The sequence below is a fragment of the Macaca nemestrina genome, chromosome 1 (genome assembly GCF_043159975.1).
Source record: "Macaca nemestrina isolate mMacNem1 chromosome 1, mMacNem.hap1, whole genome shotgun sequence".
NCBI lineage: Eukaryota > Metazoa > Chordata > Mammalia > Primates > Cercopithecidae > Macaca > Macaca nemestrina.
Window position 1 is genome coordinate 114,802,751 of NC_092125.1, and position 27,197 is coordinate 114,829,947.

Genomic DNA, 27,197 nt, shown 5'->3' on the forward strand with positions numbered 1-27,197 from the left:
TAAAGAACAGTTTTGTTCTACAAATATAAAATAATATAATATGTATTGTTCATATAGGCATACGTGTGAACATATCTATGACACAATATTTGATATCTGGGTCAATCATCTGAGGTCCTGAGCATTTCTGAAGTGTTTATAGAATCTTCACTGAAAGATAAAAGAATAGCCAGGAGGGATTTACTTTTACACGCTGAGAAGAGTGAAAGTGATTCAGACCTAGATTTAAATTTTGAAGCCATCATTATTATTACGTGACCTTGAGAAAAGTTATTCAGTCTCTTTGAGCTTTATCTGTTTCCTCATCAGTAAAATACCAAACACTGTGACCTCATTGTGTTTTTATGAGGACTAAGTGAGACATCTTTTGATTACTCTCATTTAATTAGATTACTCAATTAATTCTTTTCCCAACATCCTTCGTAGTAGAGTTCACCTACATATCCTGGCCATTTAAAATAAAAATACATACTCTCTTTTCTATTTCAAGTGCCAATCATCCATATGAGTACATATGGGTATTTTAGGCACAGCAAAAAGAATGAAACTACAGCTTTTGTTCATGTCCTATACCACATTAGTAAAAGTGTCAGGAAACAGTACATATGATTAATGCTGCTGAAATGGGCAGGAAATTATTCAGGTGGATTCAATCAACCCAGCCAAACATATAGGTAGCTTATTAAAATTTAGACAAAAGTCTACAGGCACTTAATACATAACGATGACTCTAGATCTAAATTAAGAGTGCTCCCCACCCCCATACACCCCAGCCCTTGCAACTCACTTCCTGGAAGCAGCCACTCTTCTTATAACGAGAGTTATTGACCTGCTTTTCAACTTTTTTTTTCCTCTCTGAAAGAAAGACACGTGACCTTTCCTAAACCCTAACCCAAACCCGTTGCTGAAACACTGTGCCATTGAGCTGGCCCTTGAGGCTGTCTCTTACCATAGCCAAGGCAACATGAAATTAACGTGCTGCTTATTTTCAACTACACCTTCAGACCTGTGCACTCTTCCATATGGTTGAGGATTTTGAAGAAAAAGAGGCACAGTATGGATTTAATGGAAAAAGATAGTTATCCTGGAAAAAACAAAAACAAAAACAAAAAACATAGTTTTCTGGATAAGGGTTCTTGTGCTTAGCTCACTGGATATGCCTTAGATATTTAAAGCAGTCATTTCAGATACACAAGGCAAAGTGCTTTTCAAAGTTAAAGGTCTTGTGTTTACTATTACTGTAGCAGGAGGCAAGGGCTTTTCCCTTCCTGCTCCTTAGATCACTTCGCCTAGTCTTAGGAGAGACAGGCCTCCTCCACTGGCCAGCCCCAGCCTGAAATTCCCTTAATCATCACAAAAGGGTTCACTCCTTTTAAAATCAGTCAAGAGAGACAGCTTCACATGGCAGGAAAAGCCCAGTTCTATAATTTACCAGAAATAGGACCTTAGTAATAATAAAATGACCTGTCTGTTTAAAGTATCTCCCATTCTAAGAACAGCAAATACATTTGTGCTGTGTGGGTCATTTGAGAATGCAAGAAGACTAATGATTTTTAACTAGAAAATTAAATACAAGACTAATGGTTACAATGTTAGTTGACACATCGGTTGTAGAATCTGCGTAGCCGTGAGGGTTAGACATGGTCAACAGCTGTGGAAAATACAATAGATCAGGTTTTAGTTCCAATTCTTGCATTCACAAACTAGGTGCTCTTGAGAAAGTTATTCAATCTCCCAAGGTCTCCATTTTTCTCATCTGTAAAAGGAAGGTATCAGCTTGGATCAGCATATACCAAAGTGTGTTCCTGGGATCATGCGTTCTACAAATTTTGCTTCCCTACCCTTACTTCCACCCCCATAAACATAAACAATCTTTTGTGACATCCATTTGAAAGCAATCATTGTCACACAAACTTATCTCGTAAACATCCAAAAGAGATATTTATCGTCAACATTTTCTAAAATTATTTTCCTACAAAATCATTTTTTGAACCAGGAAGGCAACAAAGTATTTAGCTGGCAGCATACCTATATCTGTACTAGTGAGGCTTCTAAAACTGGTTTTATTATAGTATTATTTGGTTGCCAGAAATACTGAAAACAGAAAATGGGCAGTTTCAGCCTACTGCATTAGTTATTTTCTCCTCAGTTAATAGCAATTTTGATTCCTCCAAGCTGCCACTTGGCTTTGGAAGGGCTTCCTGAGTCATTCACCAATTGTCTCAGTTAAAAATAGTACCCTGTCATGTGGGAGCGATCATGACCAACAGCAAGCATGACCTTATTTAACATTATACACGCAGCCCATGAGCTTCTTTCTCTTAGATGTCTTTGAAAAGACCAGTAAAATCTAGAAATTAACCTGGGTAGCACAGATATAAGCCATTTTCGAGAAAGGCAGGAAAAGGCTTTTCAAAAACGAAAAACACTCCTGACATAAGACATTAGAAAATGGTGGGGGGCGGGGCAGGGGTAAGGTTGTACGGGGAATTTTTTCTTGTTAATTTGGTTTTCTTGTTTTGTTTCATTTTGTCCTTAAACACTGAAATAATTTGTGTAACAAAAAGCAAATGCCATTCTTTGATGGAATGTATGGTGGTGGTTTCTGAGGAATGAAGGAAGGGGGAGTGCACTCTGCTGACATGCATCTCTGGATTCCTGCCGAAATTTTACCACTTGTTCATTGTGACTATGACCCAATCACCTGCCTTAGTGTGTGTGTGAGTGTGAGTGTATTTTAATTATTTTTAAATTTTAAAGGATAAAAGTACTACAAACTCAACTCACAAACTTTAGGAAAAAGAGGAAAGAATCACTCCTGATACCACTATCTAAACACAGGAATTACGTTTGTGCATGCCCCTCGAGTCTTTTAAAATATGCTTATTATTTACATGGTTGCAATTCTAATGCATATGAAATTTTCCATTTAACATTCCACTTACATTATATCTTATTTCATTTACATTATGGCATAAGCTTTTTCCTAAGATGGTACCTAAACCTCACAGCTATCATTTTATAAGGGTTATCTAAAATTGCATCAATTGACGTTCTTGGCTATTCCTTTATTGTGGGACTTTTCATTTATATCAAGTTTATAAATTACTATGCAATTAACATATTTGTGCAGTTGCCTTTTGTATATTTTTGGGTAATTTTTAGAATTTTTTTATAGGCATGAAATCACTGGGTCAAATGAAATGAACTATTTAGGAATCTTGGTAGAAAATCCAAAATTGCCTTCCAAATTAGTTGAGTTATTTTAATTTTGCCACAGTGTTAATAGCCTTAGTTGTTAACGTTTAATTTTTTTTTTTTTTTTTTTTACTAACTTGAAAGTGTCTTTGTTTTTACTCGCATTTCTTTGATTATTAACATGGGTATATTAACTTTGAAAAGCAGGTCCTCACCCTATCACTGTAAAAATGGAGTTCTCTGGTAATGCTTGCATTCTCCTTAACAGTATTTTAATAATTTGCAAGTCAGTAAACCCAGTGCTCTGACCCTCAGGCCAAAGTCAGGCCTCAAGTTACAGGGCAATCAATCAAGAGAAGCTCTAAGCTAGGCTTCCAGCCCTGCCCCCTGCCAGAACAGACTAAGAAATCCTTCTTTTCAAAGATTGCCCCGGGTTTGCAGCAAGGCATTATGCAGCTAATATTTTCTTAAAGTTTGATGTTTTTCTCTGCTCTTGCTATGACATTTTAGTTCTATGTGCTAAATACTCATGAAAATCTATTTTGGGCCAAAATAGTGTGATAGGCCCCGTAGTGTAAAAAATGAATAAGACATAGTCTTCCTCCACAAGATTAAAATCTAGTACAGCGGTTCTCAAATGTGACTAAAAATAGAATCTTCTGGGGGAACTTTCAAAAAAGAACAATTTCCTGCATTCATCTCAGACCTGCCCAATCAGAAGCTTCAGTCTTGTGTATTTCGAACAAGCCACATGGAGGTACAGACAGGTTCAGGGTCCAATGACCTAGAGTCTGCTTCTTAGTATTGTTCTCCAGACAATCATTCTAAAGTAAAAATATAAACAGGCAATTATTTGTGGGAGGATGTGTAAAGGGAAGAAGGGAAAAATCAGCTTAATCCTGGAGGAATGATTGATCCTAACAGAATAAAGAGCAATTGCACAATGCCTACTAACTGTTTCCTTTGGAAAAGACCCTTTCAAGTCAAAGGTAATAATTCGTATTCTGCTGTAATAGAAAGAGTCCTAGACCTACTTTTTGCCTGTGCAGTTGAAATTATGTCTTTACATTCTTTCCTCCATTGATAATCCAGACTGTGCCACTAGAGTAATCCTCCAAAGCACAGATGGGATCCCCATTGCTAACCCAATAAATCTTCACCTTCTTGACCTGACAATCTAGTTTCTTCATTAGCTCTTCCCAAACTACCTGTCTTTCTTAGAAGGATAAACTCAGTTGTACTATTATTGGATCAGTTTTGCTTAGAGGGCAACCTGTGAGTCCTCCGTTTCAGCCCCTCACTCTAAGTCTCAATTTCTGAAGATGCTCAGCACCCTCTCATCCCTCTGCACACCATTGATAATGCCATCCTTGTCACCTTGAATGCCCTCTTCCCATATCTAGTCTAGCTCATATCTCACCTCCTTCCAAAGCTCTACATCTCCCGTCAAGTACCTCTATAAAAGTCCCTCCTTTTATTTGATCCACCATTGTTAGCTACCATTTGTTCGGTATTTATTCCGTTATGCTCTCTACTAAAAAAATTTTACATATACTTGTTCACAAACTTACCATGAATTAGGTATGCCCATTTTTCAGATAAGGGGAAATAAAATCCGGAGACATTAAATGCAGTATATAAGTTTAACCTGCTACTAAAGGACAGAGCGTAGAATCAAATCCAAATCTAACAACAAAGCCTACACTATAATAATATTCCCTCTTTGCCATCCCAATCCCCTAAGACCTCCCATTACTCTTTATTTATTTGAGAATCATCACATCCACCTTAAGTTAGAGCTAAGTCTAAATGAATTGGGCTCCATTTATGCATAGCAGTCTCTTAAGGGCAGGGAACAGAACAGGTGATTAATGCTTAATGTTTTCTACAGTGCTTATGGTTTGCATTTCAGGAAGTTCTTGGTGAATATATGCAAAATGAATATAGTCATAGTTCCACCAATAAAATGTTGCTGTGAAATACACTAATTAACTACTTTTCTCTCAAATCCATTATCATTTGTCTTGTTTATTACACTGACTCAGGGTTCTTAATATATTTGTCCTTAAACTACAACAAAGCCAAAGGCACAGTCTGAGACCACAGTCAGTTTATAAGCAGTTATGACTCTTATCCCTCAACACCAGCATTATCAAAGGCCCCACTGGATTAGCACTTAAAATGTCATGCATTTAAATCACTTTAATATTTTTTCAAAGAGGCCTTGGCTATGATGCCACATATATTCTGATTAATAAATGGAAAAAAAAACCATAAAAAACTTATGTGAATAGTATCTACTATGAAAACTGAAATGAAATTTAACAAAATAAATATTCTGTTCTCTCTTCTACAATTGAGGGCCCATATCTCATCTTCAGTGAGTCTAATGTGCTGCTGAAGCTGCAAGATTATAGATTCCCAGGGCATTAGGGTCATCTCATTGTCAAAGTGACCGCTTACTCTATGTTTCCCGAAACACAGTGGTTCGAAAGGCTTTTAAATTTTGTAAACTGTGTTTCTGAACCTTAAATGTTACTTTGCCATTATAAGAAAATGTGCAAAAGGGTCTGCTTAAAAAAAAAAAGTAAAGAGTGAGAGAGAGGGAATGAGAGAGAGCGAGCCAGCTCTCAAAGGCCAAGAGAATGCCATCAAGATGAGGGTTTCTTAAAAATGGAGTAGTGTTGAGGCCAAGCATGGGTTAACTCTGAGTCACTTTCCTCCCACCTCTTCTTCTTTCAGCCTGGCAGATACCGTACAGCTGTTGAAAAGTATCTGTCAACAAAACTATTACTGTCTTTCCTGGGATCAACACTATGTCCTGGACCCTCAAGGTCAGCAGAGCCGCCTTACGAACAAGGGCAGGCAAAAAGCGGAACGCTCACAAGACCAGTGAAACCCAAGCAATGCTGGCAGGTGGAGGGCCTTCCCCAACTGCTGCAAATTCTAAAGGAAAAGGTAGGGCTCAAAGGGCAGAGGCTACCCAATAAAAGAAAGACATATGTCCCCACCCTAGAAACTCTTTTCGGGAACAGCCCAAGTTCTTGGTTACCTTTTTTCCCTTCTCCCTTCTTGCTCGAGCTATTGCTTCCATTTACAGTTAGGAAAAAGAGTTGTTGCTAGAAATAAATAGCTGGAATAGTATGGTAAAAATATTGGCTAGTGGTTAAAAGACAGTTACTCTGTGTTCTGTGCTATGTTAAGCCCTTTCTGTAAATCATCTTCACACACACAAAACCACACACACAGACAAACAACAACAGCAAAAAATAAACCCATTGATGTAGATTTGGTATTTTTTACAGATGAGAAAACCAGTTTAAAGAAGTTAAGTAACTTGCCTGGGGTTTCTGAATTAATAGATTGTGGAGTTAGAATTTGGTTCAATTCTAACACAGAATTGATCCAAAGTCCATGCATTTAATAAGTCTATTTCTGCCTCTCCTTAATTCTCTTCCACTGTGGGAGCAGGGGATGTCCCATAGAGGGTTTAACATAGGAAACCCCAATCTCATAGGATTTCTTGGGTAGCAATTTATGTCACCAGAAAGCTGTGATCCAGAGAGGACTCTCAAAGTCATAACATAACTACTGGTAAGATATAAATCAGACAATCTTTCTAAAAGGCAATATCTCAATAGCCATCAAAAATCCTGAATAATGTGATACCCCTTGACTCAGCAATTTATCTAAATAAACTGAGGATATTCACAAAAGTTTAGGTAGAGTCATCCATTGATGCTGTTTATATTAAAAATCAAGGGGGAAAATTCCACTGTTAAAAATCAAGGTACTGGCCAGACATAGTGTATCACACCTGTAATCCCAGCACCTTGGAAAGCCAAGGCAGGTGAATTGTTTGAGCTCAGGAATTTGAGACCAGCCTGGGCAATGTGGTGAAACCCCATCTCTACAAAACATATAAAAATTAGCTGGGTGTTGTGGCATGTGACTGTGGTCCCAGCTACTTGGGAGGCTGAGGTAGGAGGATCACTGGAGCCCAAGAATTCAAGGCTGCAGTGAGCTTTGATCACACCACTGCACTCCAGCCTGAGTGACAGAGTGAGACCCTGTCTGAAAAAAAATAAAATAAAATAATTAGGGTACTAGTTAAAGAATACATTGAAATATAATACTGTAAACTCATTTAAAAAAAAGTTCTGGAAAAAAATAGATTGACATGGAAATACATTTATAACAGATTATGATGATTAAAATAATTTATAAACAGCATATAAGTATGACTATTTAAATGTGTATGTGTATATACAATGTAGAATATATATATACATATTCTAAACAGCATAATTCTACATTTAAATAGAATCATACTTATTATATACTGTTTAGAATGTGTATGCTGCATTATACACTAAGCCAACAACAAATATGGGTGGGTCCAGAATTTATTATTATAGAATCAGAAAATCCCAGTTTTGGAAGATCTCTTAGAAGTGTTTTAGTCCAGGAGTGCCCATCCCAGCATCCGTGACAGATAATACCCTGCATCTGACCAAGGGCTTCTACTGTCACAGAACTTAACACCTCCTTTGCCCAGTTCCAATGAATGTTTATACAGCACATGTGGTTTACAAAATCTGTCTGTACAGAACAGACCTACGTCAACAAGCTTCAGTAGAAAAAGGAGGTGGCAAATGTGATCCTTAGAAATGATTAGCTGCTAAGAAACCATTTTCTTCCATAACTTTCTCTTCACAGGAAAAATGTGGTATAAATCCAACTAAGTAAAGCTAATAAACTAATTTGAGCTTCTCCAGTCACCAGCAATAACAGTTCCAACATTTGTAACCACATTTGAATCTGTAACTGTTCTGATAACTGCCTCCAAAAGTCTTTATTTGTTTACATTAGTGATACTTCTGGAAAATTCTTTCAGTAAAAACCAGGCCCCAACAAGAGAAAAAAAAAAAGGCAAAAATAAAAAGCTTACATTATTGAAAACCAAGAGCTGAACTGATTCTTCAGGGTATGGGAGAATGTTCTTGAATTTTTAGATTTGTGCTCTTGCTTTACATTCAGTGTATATCACCAAGCTGTGCAGCACAGTTCTAGCCAAAGTTCAAGAGATTGTTCTGAAACTGGACATCTATGTCATACAGAGAATTGTTTAATTTGGAGTGGCAAGGTAGGCATAGAACGAGTATGTGTTGTGGGAGGCAAGGTGGCATGGGCTCATGCAATTCATTCATTCATTCCTTCCTTCCTTCCTTCATTCATTCATTCATCTTTTTATGTGCCAGACACTCATCTAGTCACTAAGAAATAAGGCAGGTGACCAACATTTTCTCACTTCCGGCAGTTTCCAATCTAATATAAGTGCCATGACGGCTAACCCCTGAAGGATGGAATGATACATCCAGGAAAAGAGAAGCAGGTGTAGTATTTCAGGACAAGAAAAGTATATCATCAAAGATCAGTAAACCAAAGTAATCATTGAATAGCCAGAAGAAATTCAGTGTTGCTGTGGAGAGAGAAGGTACCGGGTAAGCAAAGATCAGACCTTGATGATTCTTGTAGGTCCAGGTCGAAGTCTAAATTTATGCTCAGGGTAATGGGAAGTCACTAGTGAAACAGTGTAGCATAGTGACAGCCCCAATTTTGGAATCAATTCCTGAGTTTGAAAACAATCTCTGCCCTTACTATCGTCTTAAACCATATGAAATTGACAATATTTAGCCGCTTCTTACTTACAAAAATGGCAATCTTATACAGTTCAAACAAATAAAATTAAAAAAGAAGAAGAATCAATTCCTGTCTATGAAGTATTCAACTGAAGCCTGCTGAGGTCTCATTCATTACAACAGGGAGTGGGAGAGCCCATCAGAAGTCCAGCCAAAAGGACCAGGCAGGTCTGCTGACTCCTCTCAGAAAATGACACCTGCCTTTGCTGGTGGTGCAGAGAGGCTATGCTTATGCCTGGGTAAGGCACTGATTTCAGCTTTCACTCAGTATCCTCAGAGCCCACCTTCCCTGCAGTGCCTGTGCCTGTTTCTCCTGTCCCCGTTTTGGGTCAGAAAATGTATAACTCTGCAGAGCCTGCTGCTTGTGTCATCCCCCAGCTATCTGATCCTGCTGGAGGAATTCCTGGCAAACAAGGCCCATTGCACACACAGGCCTCTCTTTTCCTTTCTCTTGCTCATTCACTTTTTTTTTTTTCTTTGGCTCAGGAATCTGCCTCCTCTGGTAAGGCAGGGATGAGCTTTCTGAATTGTGTTTATTTGCTGGCACTCTGGTGTGAAAGCACTCCCCGTCAACTGCATATTAATCTTGTCAGCAGTCTGTATCTATTTTCCTCTGCCTCCCTCCATTGGCCTAATTTATGGCTTTCCCTTCCCTTACTTTCTATTGTCACAATGACAAGGAGAGCTCTGCTTTGGGTGCTCAGGTCTGGGACAGCCACAAGACCTATCCTAATAAGATGAGAGGCAGAGTGATGCAAAATCCTGCAATTTGTGTTGCTGAGCTAAATTTAGATCAGGCCTTCCCTAGTTGATTATGTGCCACTGAGCCAAGTATTTATTGATGTCCCATAACATGCTACACACTTTGCTTAGTGCTATCAGCAAATAAAGAACTAGGAAGTCTGGCCCCATTTTCTAGTGGAGAAGGCATCTGGAACAACTGGCAAACAACACAATCAGAATGTGTCTTTTAATTGCAGAACCACAGATATTAACACCACAGACTTGAGTTGTTCAGACAAAATGAGTCTAAGTTCCAGTTCTAACAATTTCCATGTGTGTGACAATTTTTGTATCCATTTGTGATAAACATATTAATTATCCTTCTCTAAACCTCAGTTTCCCCATCTCTAAAATCAGTGAAATAATATCGACGCCATAGAGCAGTTATGAGAATTACATAACAGAACGTAGTCTTAGCTCTTGTTTTAATGTGTTGCAAATACTAAGCCCTCAATATATGTGACAATTATGATTTTAAAAGGAGAATGAGAAAAATAAAAAGAGAAAGGGAAAGAATTACTGCTACAATTAGGAAACAGTTAATGTTGTTTTTGAAGCCCTGCTCAATTAACCTTGAGCCTTCTGTTAATATGGAGTTTTTAATATAATTAGAGCCTTAACAACAAACTGTGTGTTTGAAATCTTGACAAAACCTCAAGTTGGGCAGCGTCATCCTGTCACTGCCCCTGGAATTAGACTGGGACTCAGACATTTAGTGTGCCTAAATCCGTAAGTGCTGTCTTCAAGGACTGTGTATCTTGAGCTGGGACTTCTTTACGACTCGTGGCTAAAATGAGTCCTCACGAGCTAAGTCGGATTCCTGTCTGAACCAGTGCTGCTCTTAGTATCAAGGTCAACTCCTGGCTATTTTTCTAGTCATCTTCTGTGACCAAGGTCATAGTCACTGTGATGGTTAATACTGAGTGTCAACTTGATTGGATTGAAGAATACAAAGTATTGATCCTGGGTGTGTCTGTGAGGGTGTTGCCAAAGGAGATTAACATTTGAGTCAGTGGACTGGGAAAGACAGACCCACCCTCAGTCTGGTGGGCACAATCTGATCATCTGTCAACAAATATAAAGCAAGCAGAAAACCATGAAAAGACCAGACTGACCTAGCCTCCCAGCCTACATCTTTCTCCCATGCTGGATGCTTCCTGCCCTCAAACATCAGACTCCAAATTCTTCAGTTTTGAGAATCATACTGGCTCTCCTTGCTCCTCAAGCTTGCAGACAGGCTATTGTGGGACCTTGTGATTATGTAAGTTAATACTTAATAAACTCATATATGTATATATATAGAGAGAATATATATAGCCTTTCAGTTCTGTTCCTCTAGGGACCTCTGACTAATACAGCCCTGAATTAGACTCAGCCCAATATGCTGTGAGTGCTTAGCTTGGATTGCAGAAAAAGGGGACCCTAATGAGTTCCAAAAGAAAGCTTCGGCACACAGTATCTCCCTTGATGGGCCCTAAGCCCCTTTCCAAGGACCTGGTCTTCCATTCCTCCCAAGTTGCAATTTCAAACTGAGGTGTATGATTTCTCTGTGGAATTACCCTTTATCTGAATGTTTTTATGAACTTCTAAGAGACCATAGGAATCTGGAAAGTCTCTGGATTCTGATAGTTCTTAATTTAAAATTTGAAAGCAATCCCAAAACTCACTCTGACACGCTCATGTACGAGGAGGACAGAGGGAATGAGACAGATGGTGAACCTATGCAAAGCTTGCCTACCTCTCTGGCCTTTCACAGAATATCCCTCTTGCTTTTCACATGTTCCACCCCAACCTGGCTGATGCTAACTCATCCTTCAAGTCACAGCACAGATGTATTTTAGTCGAGGAAGCCTTTGCTGACCTTCCAAACCTGCCCACCTGAGCATGGACTTCCCTGGACATGATTGAAGTGAGGAACTATTGCAGTTTGTTTGTCTGCATATTGTACCTTTAGCATTAATCTCAGGTTGCTCCTAACTTGTATTGGAGTTTTTCTGTCATCCTGAGAAGTCTCATTCTGATTTCTAGTCAAAATTTTACTCTTGAAAAGTATAATTATTTTTCAGTCCAGTTTCCACTCATGGCTAGGACTCACTTTTGACAAAGACAATTAAGAGGTAAGATATATGATTTTTTGGATGTTGTTGGAAAAAAGCATTTGAGAAATAAGTAGCACCCAAATTCAAAAGTAAATCACTGTTCAGAAAAGAGCTTTTAGTAACAGATCTGTCTCTCTTTCTGTGTGTCTCTCTCATATGCACAAAAGCAACACACACAAACACACACACACACACAGAGTGGCAAATTAGAAGCTGAAAGACATCACAGGAAAAATAGAGACAGACATCTAGTTCCAAACTTACTAATTTTATGCCCCTCAGCAAGTAATTTGACTATACTGTTTCTCAATCCCATCATCTATAAAATTGGGGTAATCATGCCTATCTGATAGGATTGTTAAGAAGATTAAGAATAATATCTGTAAAGCACCTCACACACAGTAGGCACTCAATAAAAGGCAATGATGATGATGATGATGATGTCTGACACTCACAGGAAAGGAGTAGAGGGAACACTGAGTACCCTGGCAAAACAAACCCATTACAGCCTACGGGGAAATCCCAGGCTGGGACATGAGGTAAGTGAAAGCTCTGGATTCCTGAGATAGTAACGTGCAAACACCATGGAGACATCTGATTACATGACTTAGCACTGATTTGTGGAACTTGCAGACTGTCCAGAACTTGGGGGCCTTTTCCAGTCCCGGGCATAGCTGGCTGCGAGTGTTGACGGAAGCCTCTGCACAGTGACACTTCAGAAAGCAAACTGGCCTTGGCTGCTTCTTTGTACGTAGTAATTGAGACATACCCAAGGGGTTCGCAACTCCAACCAAATACTTTAGTATACTCCATTTTGTCCATTTGTGTTTCTAAAACTGGTGGCTTCCTCACTGAGGATGTAGCAACACTTTCTCCTTCAAACCCTCAACCCTGTGAGTTGTTGGCCCGCAGAAGTTCTAACCCACAAAGACAGACAGTCTCTGTCCTTTTCCTCCCCTCAGCTAAGATCCCTAGAGACCTCAGATAGGATCATTCTATGTCTGAGATCTTCTCTCTCAATTTCTTATGACCTCCAGGAGTTACTCAGGCCCAGCTAATTTTTATCCATTCTACTGCATATTTTACCTATATAAATATTGACAGAATTGAAATCAGAGCATATGTACAAATTTCCATCCTGCTTTTTTCATTTAACATGTTAGTTGGTGACCATCTTGCATTTTTTAACATTTTTGGTACATGTTATTTTTAGGACAGCATAATATCTTATCACACGAAGGATCAAAATCTACTCAATGTTTCTCTCCTATTGAATATCTATCTAAGTTGCCACTCCTCCTCTTTTTTTTGCTAATATATTTAACAAAGCTTCTGCAGAGAAAGTAAGGGTGATGAAATACATGCAGATGTGTAAGCACCAAATGGGAGAGGATTTCTTAAGGAAGATAATGGAAAGTATTGAGTGCCCTGATTTTACCGCCCTGTTATAAGAACTGGGGGTCATTTCATGAAGTAAAAGCACTCAAGCAATTAAAATAATTAAATAAGTCAACTTTGTGTGAGTCGGTTGGTATGATTTGCTCTCACCAGGGAAGTTCAAGTCAAGCACTGTACTATAGTTTAAAAACAACGGAGTCATTTAAAGACCATTCCTTGCATTCATCTCAGGTCAACAGAGGATAAAGATCAGAGTAATCAGGGCTGAGGTTTCAGAACATGATGTGATTACGATGGTGTTCACCCTGTCATGTACAGCCTTCTCAACTGGCATTGGGTGTTGCGAAATTCCCTTCCTCAGGCATGTGGAACCTTCACCACATGAGAGATTGGTGGGGACATCCCTAAAGCCTGACCTGTTACTCTGTGTTCTCTTAAAAGCAGCATGGATTTCAATGAGCTCTTTTCCATCAAGAGAAGGAAAGCCATTCCCAGCCGTGCCCCTGCCAAGGGCCACAAGGTACTCAGTGGGGTAAATCACAAAGTCTGGTATATGGTTTAGAAGAGACTTGTGCTAAATTCCTTAAAACAAATTTGGAGTGATCCTAGCCCAGAACTCTCCTGCCAGGAGTAATGGGAGACAATAAAAAAATTAAGTCTGCTAATCCTACCTAGAACTGCCCACGACTACTTTGGGCTGGGGACACACATGCTCAGCCTTCAGAGATGCATATGGGTGCATTTTGTTAATCCCCATCACTGCGTGTCAGGGATAACTGATCTATGACTAAAAATAGTGTGAGGACAGCAATACCAACTATTTGGGGCTGAACTGAGGACACAGTGGAAAACTTGACGGCAACACAGTAGAACCTTCCTGGCCCCAGGCCACAGGCTCAAGGGCAAGAGTCCAGGTTCATCTGCTGAGGAGCGTGATTAACAGACTCACCTTCCAAGAGTGGGCTCCAATGGTGATGATCTTCTAACACTACCGGGCACCTTCTGAGTGTAGGGTAAAGTGATAGGAGCTGGGCATGGCATGGTGTAAGACCTAGTTCTTCTCTGGAAAAAACCTACAACTGAGTGATACTTAAGAATCATACAGAAAATAAAATAAAAATGATTCTGCTTCACTTCACCGATTTCAGTATGAAACTTTGTCTCCACCACCTACATGAACAGGGAAAGAAATCCAGACTGTAAGAACAGAGGTCCATGCCCATTCTTGGCCCTGGTATAATTCTTTGGGTGGGAGGGAGGGACCTTGGGCAGAAAGAAGCCTCAAGGTCACATTTGCCCATTTGTTCAAGTTAATTACATGTACTTAGTGCCAAAATTTACTGATAATGTTTTCTGTGTAATTATAGAATCATTGAATCTCAGTGTTTTTCCACTATGTAATTATGATATGTCTATTGATATAGATTGGATGTTGTCCCTCCAAGTCTCAAGATGAGATATAATCCCCATTGTTGGAGGTGAGGCCTGATAGAAGGTGTTTGGATCATGGTGCAGATCTCTCATGAATGGTTTAGTGCCATCCCCTTGGTGCTGCCCTTGTGATAGTGAGTGAGTTCTCGAGAGACCTAATTGTTTAAAAGTATGTGGTACCTCCTCTCCCACTCTCTATTGCCCCTGCTTCTGCCGTGTGAGATGCCTGCTCCCTCTTTGCCTTCCGCCATGACATTGTAGCACCACAAGAACATCCTAACACACCTACTATGTGTCAGATGTGGTGCAAAGAACATTTTTGAGATTGCCTTAAAAGCTTGTTATAGTGATCTTGCCCAAAATGTATTTAATGAAAGAATAGTTCTTGGGAAAACTGCTAGGTATTCTCAAGAAATAGCCTCATGCCATATTCCATTAGAGTCGCAATTGGTGACCACAATACAGAGTCACATTGAGACATCCCTTATCCTACTCAGAGTTCCAGACATAATTAATAGTGACAAAGGCACTCATTTTACTTCTTAGCGTATAAAATCCTAGGCTGTTGGACAAGGCATTCAATGGAGCTTTTACCTCCCTTGATGGCCTCAAGTTGCAGGCCTCATAGAGTTACATAATAGCTTACTTAAACAAGTTCAAATTCAATTAAATAAAAAACTTCATATTTCAATCATCAGTCAACGATTAGGGATTAATTATAACAAAGAATATAACTCCATTTTTTTTTATTTTACTAGTGACAGCTTTTAAGCGTCACCCTTGCCTTTCTCCTGGTGTCTGTTATCCGGGCAAGCAGAAAAGAAAGTTTGGGTGCTTCCTCCCTTCAGCACCCATGGGAGGTTCAAACTAGACAAGCCCCTACTTGAATGCAGGGACCCTTCTCTGGGCCCCACCCCATCACCCACCTGTTTTACCTATGAGAGTTTACCTACAAAGGCACTTAAAACAGCTTCTAGCCCACAGTACAGTGAGTGGTATATAGGCGTTGGTCATCATGATTATTGGAATTGCTGTCCTTGTTGATGGTTTTATTGTGAGAGAAAAGTACTGGCTATCCCCTGACTTGCGGTTTTCACTTCAACTTTGTGCCATTCCTGGAAAGCACACAATATGACTGACTTTTCCAACTTCTGCTTTTCCCTGAAGATTAATCCCTTATATTAGATATGGCTGGTTATTCAATCTTCTAGTGGACAATAAATTACTAAATCCCTTGGGGGAAAAGGCCTAACTTTATGTCAGCCTCTCTGTGAAGCTTTTCCTAACTTTTCCACGTGGAGTTCATCACAAGCACCTCCTTCAATATGGTCCTACGCCCCTGCTCTATCAGAACATTTGCCACTCTGTGCTGGAGTCTTTATGTACTGGTCTCTTGTCCCCACCAACCTGTGAGCTCCTTAGGGAAGGAACTATGCTGGCTTATCTCTGAATGCTTTTCCATTTTTTTCACTGTGGAGAAAAGCAAAGAGAACAAAGCAAAAATATCACTTTTATGCATGCTGAAATTAAAAGTTTTGATATCTCTCTCTCTTGCTCTCCTGTGTGTGTGTGTGTGTGTGTGCGCACGCGCGTGTGTGTGTGTGTGTATTTCCTGATAAAAATATTCATCGAACAATTAAATCAGGCTGGGGTTTGGAAACAGGTCAGGTCTAGAGACAATGATTTAATGGTCATTTTTGCACACTGCTTTTAGAAATAATAGGAGTAGAAAAGGTCACCAGCGATGAGATTTCAGAGAGAGAGGAGGAGAGGGTAAGAGGAGTCTGGAGTTTCCAAATGCTTGCCCCTTATCTCTGCAGATAGAGCAAATTGTTCCATCTTTGCATCTCTAACAGATTCAAGCCCTTTCTAAGCTCTGGGGCCAATTTTGACCTTAGGGACATTTAAGCAACTCTGAATCCTTTCTAACCATTCATTCATCTCTGCAGCTAATCCCGGATATGAACCAGTCCTGGGAAGTGTGTCTCTCTTGCCTTGTTCTCCAGGGTCTCATTATGTATGATAATCTTTCTAGAATCTTAATTCAACTTTGTCTTGGCCATGAGGTGCAAATTAGTCATGATGAGTGTGCAGGGTTGAGATAAGAGTGATTAAATGGGACTGGGGTGGATGGGTGATCCAAAACAAAAATAAAATCTGAACAGGATGCCAAAGCTTCATACATGAATCAAAAACAAAGGAATGAGTATGGAAAGCAATGGCTAATATTAGTTCCTGAGCTGTCACAACAAAAGGAACAGAGCACAAATGTAAGCACATGTGGGAGCTCCTAAAGTCAAGAGCCAGAAGAATGTGCCAGTATTAATAAAATGTGAGAAACAAGGCACTCATATACCCTGCTAGAGGAAATGGTATCAACCATCTTGGATAGAATTAGGAAATATATATATACATATATTTATATATATATTTTAAAAAGTATATATATATATATATACTTTTTTTTTTTTTTTTTTTGAGACGGAATCTGGCTCGGTCACCCAGGCTGGAGTGCAGTGGCATGATCTCGGCTCACTGAAGCCTTCACCTCCTGGGCTCAAGTGATTCTCCTGCCTCAGCCTCCTGAGTAGCTAGGATTACAGGTATCACCACACCTGGCTGATTTTTGTATTTTTAGTAGAGACAGGGTTTCATCAGTTGGCCAGGCTTGTCTCAAACTCCTGACCTCAAGTAATCTTCCTGCCTTGGCCTACCAAAGTGTTGTGTTGGGATTACAGGCATGAGCCTCTGTGCCCACCAAGGAAATATATTTCAAAAGCCCTGACGATGTATATACTCCTTAATTTTGTCATTCCACATCTAACCACTTAATGTAAGAAAATAATCCTTAGCATGGATGTTAATTTACAGAAATATCCATAGAAGATAGAATGGAGAAGAAAATGAAGTCAATTGCTAAATTATGTAAGAAGATAGATGGGTCACTAGATAATATTAGGAGCTTGGAACATTCCTCCTGAACGTATCCTCATACCTTTTTTCCTTGCTTCTTTTAAGTTTGCTCAAATATGTCACCCTTTCAATGTGGCCTTCCCTAAACACTCTCACCTCCCATCCCTCCACCCTGTTCCTCTTTTCTATTTCATTCTTCTCTATAGCACTTGTAGAACACTTTCTATTGCTCTTTCAAACACTCTATAGAAACTAACTTATGTTGTCTCTCTGTCTGAATGGTAATCTCTACAAGAAAAAGGATTCTTGGTCTGTTTTGTTCACTGCTGCATTCCCAAAGCCTGTGAGAGTAAGGGCACACAGGGCATAGTAGTTCCAAGGTTCTTTGGGGGGAAAATGTGGAAAAGAAAAGTCTGCCTCCTGGGCGGAATTTGTGAGTGCAGGCTGTGTCACAGTTTTGGAGGTGGGGAAGACAGGCAGGGAATGGGGTGAGAAAAATTTGCCCACCAGTGGCTCTATAAAAGGGATAGGGCCCTCCCTCTTTCTGCCTCAGCAACCCAAACACACAAATAATAGCCAGGTTTGCGAGGGTTTGGCAGATGAGTGACTGTTACCTGAGTGAACAGATTTTGCTAGTGTCTCCTGCCACGCTTCTCCCTTCTGTCTCGAACTCTTTCACCTACAACTCCCTCCTCCCAACTCTTCTCAGCTTTTGCTGCTTATTCCTCTATCTCACAGGTTTTGCACAGAACCAAGAGGCAGTCTCTCCTCTAGTAAGTTTCCCAAATCATATGCACATGTAAATTATGATTCCAAGGCTAAAGTTTTGCTAAAATCTTGGTGAACAACTGTTGGGTTTCTGTAGAAGAAATTTCATCAACACATGTAGGGAAATAATCCCCATGTAGGGGAAGCTCAGTTGGTTGATTATTCTTTCTTGTCTTTTATTCTTCCTATTTGGTTGTGGAGGCAAGAATAGCTTTGAGGTAAGCGTTGGCAGCTTTGATAGAAACAGAGGTCCCTAGGGCCCAATTGTTCTTGCATGCCAAGAAAACTAAGGTGTTGACCTTCCAGAAGGATCTAACAGAGCCCTGGTTAATCCATCTCATTCTGGCATCAGGAGAGTGAAATAACCAGACCTTAAACCATGTGTCAGCCATCTCACCGGTAAACTTAGATCAACCATTCAAGCACCCATGGCTTTGTGATTGTTCATCACAGAATGCCTGTAAAGTAATGTCATTTACACTTCTGGGGTCAATCAAATCAGGCATACCATAAGTGCAGTGACAGGTTAAGTTTCCAGGATAGTGACATCAATGATACAACTCCCAAATTCAGTTTACCTATTGTACTTCTAAACTATTAAAAGGCACAGAGGAGCCAAGATGGTCAGTTTGATGTGCAAATTGCCTGGACAAAAGTGGAATTTTACAGCTCTGGATAATGTCATATTGTGTTATCCTGTCATCAAAATTGGTCCCAGAGAACAGCACATCAGGATGTGTCAGTGCTGTATGTAAGATGACTGCCAGCTGCCCAAGTTTAAAAAGTAAGATGAAACATTTTTCTAAGAATAGCGCTTTACACCTTCTTCGGGCTTTCCATCAGGAAAAATCTCAACACATTTGACTAATTTAATTATTTATCTTTAATTCTGTTTTTGTACCAGATTTCATAAAAAAAGGAAATGAACATTTATTATTTTCCTTGTACCAGTGTGGTGGCTATTTGACAAATGTAGCAGAATGCTAAAATGGAATTTAATGCTGAAAGACTCTATTTGTCAGGATTCTCCAGAGAAACAGAACCCATACGACACACACACACGCACACACACACACACACACACACACACACACATGATGTAGTATAAGGAATTGACTCTTGCAATTATGGAGGCTGAGAAATCCCACAATGTGCTGGTCCGCAAGCTAGAGACCCGGGAAAGCCAGTGGTGTAGCTCTGAGAACCAGAGGCCTAATAGTGTACGTCTCAGTTAAGGGTGGGAGAATACTGATGTCCTAGCTCAACAGTTGGAAAAATAACAAATTCTCCTTTCCTCTGACTGTTTGTTTTATTCGGGCCCTCAAAGAATTAAATGATGCCCAGCATATTAAGGAGGGCCATCTGCTTTACTTAGTCCACCAAATGAAGTGCTGATCTCATCCAGAAACATCCTTATAGACACACCCAGAAATAATGTTGAATCTGGGCATTTTGTCAAGTTGACACAAAAAGTTAACCATCATAAACATCAAGAAAAAACTGATTCCACAAATTTGCACAACTTTCAAAGGAAATGATCAAAATCTCACGTGGAACTCACTCACTCACTTGCATGAGGTACGTAAACAGTCAAGAGATGTATATTTGAAGAAAATTTATTTGGAGAGAGCTGTGCTATGTGTCTCCCATCCCACTCTTCCAAGGGAGAGATAGGTAAAGGTACCACTGCCTAAGCCCAAATCTGAAAAGAGAGGCTTTTAAGGGACCAATATGAGGTCTTAACAGAAGTCCTTGGAACTTAGGGGGATATAATAGTTTAGTGTCTGAGCCACATTTGAGGAATATAAATAAACAAAAGCTGGCTAAAACTGAATAGAGGGCTCTAGCATGAGAATCGACTACACTCCTAGAGTCAAGAGGAAAGAACTGTGCGTTTTCTGTGAACCAGATGATTGGAAAGGACTGCTTGGAGGGCACATCAGACCTCAGCAGGAGGGAAGCTGGAGGTGGATTACTGGATACCTGGATATTATGCAAGAAAGCAAATAGTAATGCATGCCAGACAAACTTTAGGTGAGAGAATCCTAGTGATAGCCGAGGGTGGGGTCATCAAAGAATTTCCAAAAGCATCCAGATAAGGAAGAATCAGGTCCCCAGACTGCCAACTTGGAGCCACACCATCATTCCTACTCCTTTCACCTCTGCCTTCTTCCATCTGCTCTAACCCTGGGGAAACCAGAAGCACTAGTTGGAGAAGAAGAAGGCTAGCTACATGAGGAAAGAGAAAAGCAGTCAATTGCACCTCCCTTCTGGAACTGACTGCATACTTCCTGCTCAAAGAGGACCTAGAGGCAGGAGGGTACAAGCATCAAGTTTGAATAAAGTTCTACAATTTTAATTCCTGAATTGAAACTGTATTTGTGATTCTAAAGGATATAGCAGATGTACTACCTAAGAGTGACGAGAGAAGTAATGAGACCTGGAAGGCTGAATAATGGCCTCCCAAAGATGTCCACATCTTAAGCCTTGGAACCTGTGAATATGTTACTTGAATGGCAAAAGAGACTTTGTAGATGCAATGTAGTCAAGAATTTTGACTTGGAGAAATTATCCTGGATTAACAAGGATGGCCCAATATAATTGCTATGGTCCTCATGAAAGTTATGTAGAAGGGTCAGAGACACAGAAGGCAATGTGATTGCAGAAGAAAAGGGACAGCAAGAGGTGGAAAGATGCTATGCTGCTGGATTTGAAGATGGAGGATGGGACCACAAGCCAAGGAATTTATGCAGCCTCTAGATGCTAGAAAAGGGCTAGGAAACAGATTTTCTCCTAGAATCTCCAAAAGGAACACACCCCTGCAGACTTATTTTAGGACTTCTGACCTCCAGAACTATAAGATGATACATATGTGCTGTTTTAAGCCACCATATGTATGGTAAGTTTTTAAAGCAGAAATAGTAAACTAATACATGGAATTTGCTCAAGTTTTCATGAAGATGCAAGGGAGAAGCCTCATTGACTAAAATTAAATGTACAGGAAGAAACAAAGGGAAAAAGACTGTCTTGTGATTTTGTATCTCACCAGGCAAGTTTGTTTTGTGTAATAGTTACACTTTGTCATCTCCATTGGTATTCACAATAATTTTGTAATTAGCTATTATAGTTCTCATTTTTAAATGAAGAAACTGAATATCAGAAGTTAAGAAACTTGCCTAAGGTGACACAGTAGGCAAGTGAGACCAAAATAGGGAAAGAGCCTGCAGTACTGGTGGTGCCCTAGCTGGTACAAGCACTCTCTCATCAACCTGGCTCCAAAGCCCATCCCTTTGTCATTGCACTATGCCATCTTTTAGATGCGTTATTCTCGTTTTCACATGGGTCACAAGCTATGAAACACTTTCCATAAGTCTGGTGCCTCCTAAGTGTTCTATTTTTCCTGAGAAGATTCAATGCCTGGTTCCTCCTATTTAACTTTCCTAACACCTTGATCTTGGTGTCTCAAGTCAAATTCTAGCTCTGATGTCTTATGACTAGACTGGATTTTCCAGGATTCTTCCCTGACTCAATCTTTCTCAAAAGAACTTTATCATTTAGATCATCATCTAGGCCTGTTTCCTGCTTCTCTTGATTTCTAATTTCTCTTAATGTTACCACCATTGTCACAGTCTTACAAGCTCAAAGGTTTGGAATTATATTAGTACTTCTATTTATAGCATCCTTTAACCCCATGGTTGCCATGGGAAGTATATTGTCCCCTGGGATATTGACCCTACTCCTGCCCAGTCCCACTTCTAGCCAAGGTGGAATAAACACTGGACACCAGTCAACATGAGACAGTGATCTCTAAGAGACTGGAGGCAAATAACTTCTACAATTGCCCCAGTAATGGTCTGGGAGAATTTCCAGGCCATAGTATAAGACAGGAAGCCTAGTTGGAAGCTAGCAGACTCCTGAACTGAGAAAACAGAACTAGCAGTATGAGGAGGTCAAAGCAACTAGAGTTCACAGGGCAGAGAAAACAGCTATACAGCGGAGAAGCTCCAACAACTGCAGAGGATCCCCTCAACTATTCAGCAGTGTACTGATTAGTACATGTGTAAGGAAACTATCTGAGATCAAGAAACTACTCAAAAGGAGCAGTGGGAGCAAGCACTGGAAGTCACAAAGGGCTGTGAATGGTCCATATTCTCACAAGCCAGAGTAGAAAAATGTCATAATTCACAAGCATTGAGTAGGACACTCAGAAGTTTATTGCCTCAAAAATTTGTGTTGTTCTTTACAGACAAGATTAAAAAGCCAGCCTTGAGGGAATCAAACTGTTTCCAAACAACTTGTGTCCAGGAGGAAAGTGCAAGAATATTTATTGGGATATAAAAGTCTTCAACACTTAACAAGGTAAAATTCACAAGGTTTTGCATCTCATTAAAAATTACCAGATATGTAAAGAAGCACAAAAATATAAAAATCAATCCAAAATTTTTACAAATGGCAACATTAGCAGAGGCCTTTAATCAGTTATTAGAATTTTTTCCATATGTTTGAAAAGTTAAGTAACGATATAGAAGATATATATTTTTTAAAGATAAAACTCAAACTTATTTTTTGTTTGTTTTGGGGTTTTTTGGTTTGTTGTTGTTTGTTTGTTTGAGAAAGGGTGTCACTCTGTCACCCAGGCTGAAGTGCAGTGGCACCATCATAGTTTGCTGCAGCTTCAACCTCTCTGACTCAAGCAATCCTGTCACCTCAGCCTCCTGAGTAGCTGGGACTACAGGGATATACCACCATGCCCAGATAACTTTTGTATTTTTTGTAGAGTCTGGGTTTCACCACATTGCCTGGGCTATTCTTGAACTCCTAGGCTCAAGCCATCCACATACCTCAGCCTCCCAAAGTGCTGGCATTAAACGTATGAGCCACTATGCTTGACCTCCAAATCAAACTTTCAGAAATGAAAAAAATACTAAAATGAAAAATACACTGGATGGAATTAGGAGCAGATTAGAAATCTCAGAAGAAAACATCAGTGAACTTGACAAAAAAAAAAAAGCAATATTAACTGTCCAGAATGAAACAGAAAAAATGAACAGAATATCAGTGATCTGTGAGGCAACTTCAGATGGTTCCATATATAGATGCTTCTTGACTTACAGTGGTGTTATATTCCAGTAAGCCCATTGTTAGGTTGAAAATATTGTAAGTCATTACTGCATTTAATATGCCTAAACTTCTGAATATCATATCTTAGCCTAGCCTACCTTAAATGTGCTCGAAACATTTATATTAGCCTACAGTTGGGCAAAAGCTTATAACACAAAGGCTATTTTATAATAAAATGTTAAATATTACATGTAACTTATTAAATACTGCACAGCAAGTGAAAAACAGAATAGTAATATAAGTACTCAAGTATAGTTTCTATGTAATGTTTCTGCACCATTGTAAAGTTGAAAAATAGTCAAAGCATTGTTGAGTCTAGCACTGTCTGTTTATATAATGCAGTACAAGGAAAGTCTGGAGAATGCTGGATATGCTCATGATCTTAATTGTAGTGATGGGTTGATGGCTGTATACATGTATCGAAACATTTCAAATTGAACATTTTAAGTGTGTGCATCTTATTATATGTCAAGTATACCTCAATAAAGCTGAAATAGGGTAAAAAGGTATATTGAAATATATGTTCAACAATAGTCCTTCTCTCTCCTCCTTTCTCTGCCCTACGGTCTCTCCGTCAGCCACCCCATCTCTGGATTGACAGCTCAGTCTGAGCTGTGTACTGGCTTTCTTCCCAGTCTTTTCCCCATAGGGGATCCCTTTCTTAGTAACTATCTCCATTCAGCTGCAGCAGCAGGGACCTGGCCAGGGACAAACTGAACCTTCTTCACCATGCTGCTATGAATACAAAATGAAAATCGATCGTAAAATCGTCAGAGAAGATGAAGTTGTTTCAAAAGTCATTACAAAATACCACAAGCATCGTAAATCATTTTGAAAAGACAAGTCAATCTGGTGAATTAGCATTTCTGTGAATTAGCCATTTGGCAAATTGGTTTTCAGGGAATTGTCTTTTGGTAAATTAACTAGAACTCCCTGGCACCGTATCCTTCTTTTACTGAGGGAAATAGATGGGCTAAAAAGACTATTAATCTTACATGAATTACCATAAGAATCTGTATGACCCTCCTAGAAGACAGACTTTGCATTTGCCAAAGAAGTGAATATGTTATTATTTGCAAGATTCTCTTGCCTGGAATTTACATTTTATTGATTTATAAGGTTTTTATCTTTACAGTTGTGGCTGGAGAGTCAAGTAAAGTACTAGAATAATTCATAATTCAATGGAATGGTACTAGAGTTATCACCAGAGCTAACTGGTAAAGGCACCAAAATGTATTTAGAATCGTGACTAGAACTGATCAAGAAGATGAGAAGTGAACATTAAAATATGCATTAAAGACATACATTCATTGAAAGCAGTCTAAATGGTGGTTTCTATAATTCTGTCTACCTCAATCGGGTGAAAAACTTTGAATATGTTTGCCGAACTAGAGAGAAGGGTAAATTAACTGGATAAAAGATGTAACATCTATCCCATCTAGGGATACACATTTAGAGTCTTTGTTGACATAGGAACCATAAAGTAGGCCCAACAAGCCATCAGCACCTCCGGCAGCATCATCTTACATGATGTAGTGCTACAGAGGTCCTATGTACTGGTCTACCTAAAAAACAACTGCAACTTGGCCTCATATATTTCCACTCAGTAACTGCAAATCTCCCAAGATGGTAAAACATCCAAAGTGTGTTATTGATCATCTGTGGCACCAACAGAATTATCCTAGATATTTAAAACCCCATATCACATATTCTTGTCTTGGATTCTTAACCTCTGCTTGAATGAGACCTCTGCTTGCTTAAGATAGAAAAAACATTCCTCGTCATAATGAAAGTGCCTTTCAATCCTGAGAAAGATTAGAATTTAATATACTAATGATGAAGTAAATCAACACATACTACAGTATTTTTAAATATTTTTAGAAATAATATTATATATGTTTGTTACTTAATACATCTTTAATGTCCAAAAAAGTCTGACATATTAGTCAAACAAAAATCCAGTTACATAGTAAAGGAGTAGTGCCTTTCATAATAACTGTTCACACTGCTTTAGACGGTTTGCAAAAGGAAGCACAAGTCTTTTTTAACTTTTGATAGAATGGTAGATTAAAGATGGTTTGTGCTACGTTATTGCTTTATTCTTCTGCCAGGAGATTTTTGGGTCTCACACCGCTAACAACATGGTAAACCTAATTGAAGAAATAGTGATAGATTGGAAAAATGTCATACAATTATTATTGTCAATGGAACTATCAAGATGAGGCAAATTAAGAATCATAAGCATAAGACATTTATTCACACATTTCAACGGAGTGTTCCAAAGAAATTACAGCATAGCGTAAAATAGCAGAATCACAGGCTGACCCAGTAAAACAGAGAGCCACTATCATCAGCCAATTGACTTTACAAGCATCTTGTAATATAAACAATGTTTAGAGAAGATGAAATCATAGCTAGTTCATGTTAAAAAACTGTTCTAACAATGACAACAACAAATAGCCTGAACCTCATAATTTGTAGATGGCAATATTAGGTAGTAAAACTTAGCGAAAACAATGATTGCTAAAAGAAAGTAGTTTACTGAAACCTGCTGCAAAGTAATCAACTGAAACGGCTTGAGCATTCGGTGTTTCTCTCATGAATCCTGCAGTAAAGAACCTCCTATTGCTCAATTACACTGATGATTTTAACATTATGTGCCTGCAAAGAAAACAGGTAGAGAGGAAAAAGCAGAGGTAATTTGGTCATCTTGAAACCCAGTGATACAGCTCCATTGTTACATTTCTAGATCGAAAGAAAAAAATCGCAACAATTGAGAAAAGCAGAAAGTGATGGCAAAAGTGTTAGAAGTAAATTATAACTAAAATAATCATTAAAGTCTACTTCTGAAAATGTCCAGAAAGAATCTTTAAGTAGTGCACAAAGCTTCCACTTGAGGGATTTCTTCAATAAGACTGTGTCATAGTCATTGGCCAAATCTTCAAGTTCAGAACATAAAGAAAAGTCACATTTTATTTCAGTTACTATTACGGGGATAAAAAATCTTTGTAACTTGACCCTACCAAAAAAATATTTTGCTTCGCCACTGACCTTAGTTAATAGTGGGTACCTCGATGTTGTCACAAATGAGTGGTATTTACCTTGGGAAGAATCTAACAAGCATCTCCAGAAACAAACTGTTTCTACATTATAATGTCAAATTTTTCAATTTAACCAGCAACATTTTTTTCTCATCATTTAGAATGTTTATACTTTAAAAAATATTATCTTAGAGTAATTTAGACATAGTTTTTATCACATTCATCTTGTGCATACATAAAAAGGAAAATATAAAGAAAATACATTGTCACCTATGACTTTCTAAGTCCAACTCACCTAAGTCACTTTTTGTCCATATTTTGCCAGACAATATCACCTTCTGTACCATGGAGAATATATATAATGCAGTATTTCTTAAAAGAATGCTCCGTGATGCCCTTCTATTTGGTCAGCAGGGAGTTTCTGACACACTGATGTTTGATGCTTCAAGGACAGTCCTGCTCCTCCCATGAAACGATGACATCATTCATCCTTATCTCGTTGCTTTGAATTTTCTAACATCTTTTCTAAGGATTTGGAGACCTCCTCTGCTTCAGTTCAGTTGCTTGGAGAATAATAGGCAATCCTTTTGCACATACCTTTCCAACAATTGTCATTCTCCTTTCATCTTGTGGGTGTGCACGAATGATATTTTAAATAATAAATGACACTTTTTGAAAATGTCTAGTTTATTCTTATTCCAAAGTCACATTTGACTTAGGCCTTGACTTTAGTCAGATATTAA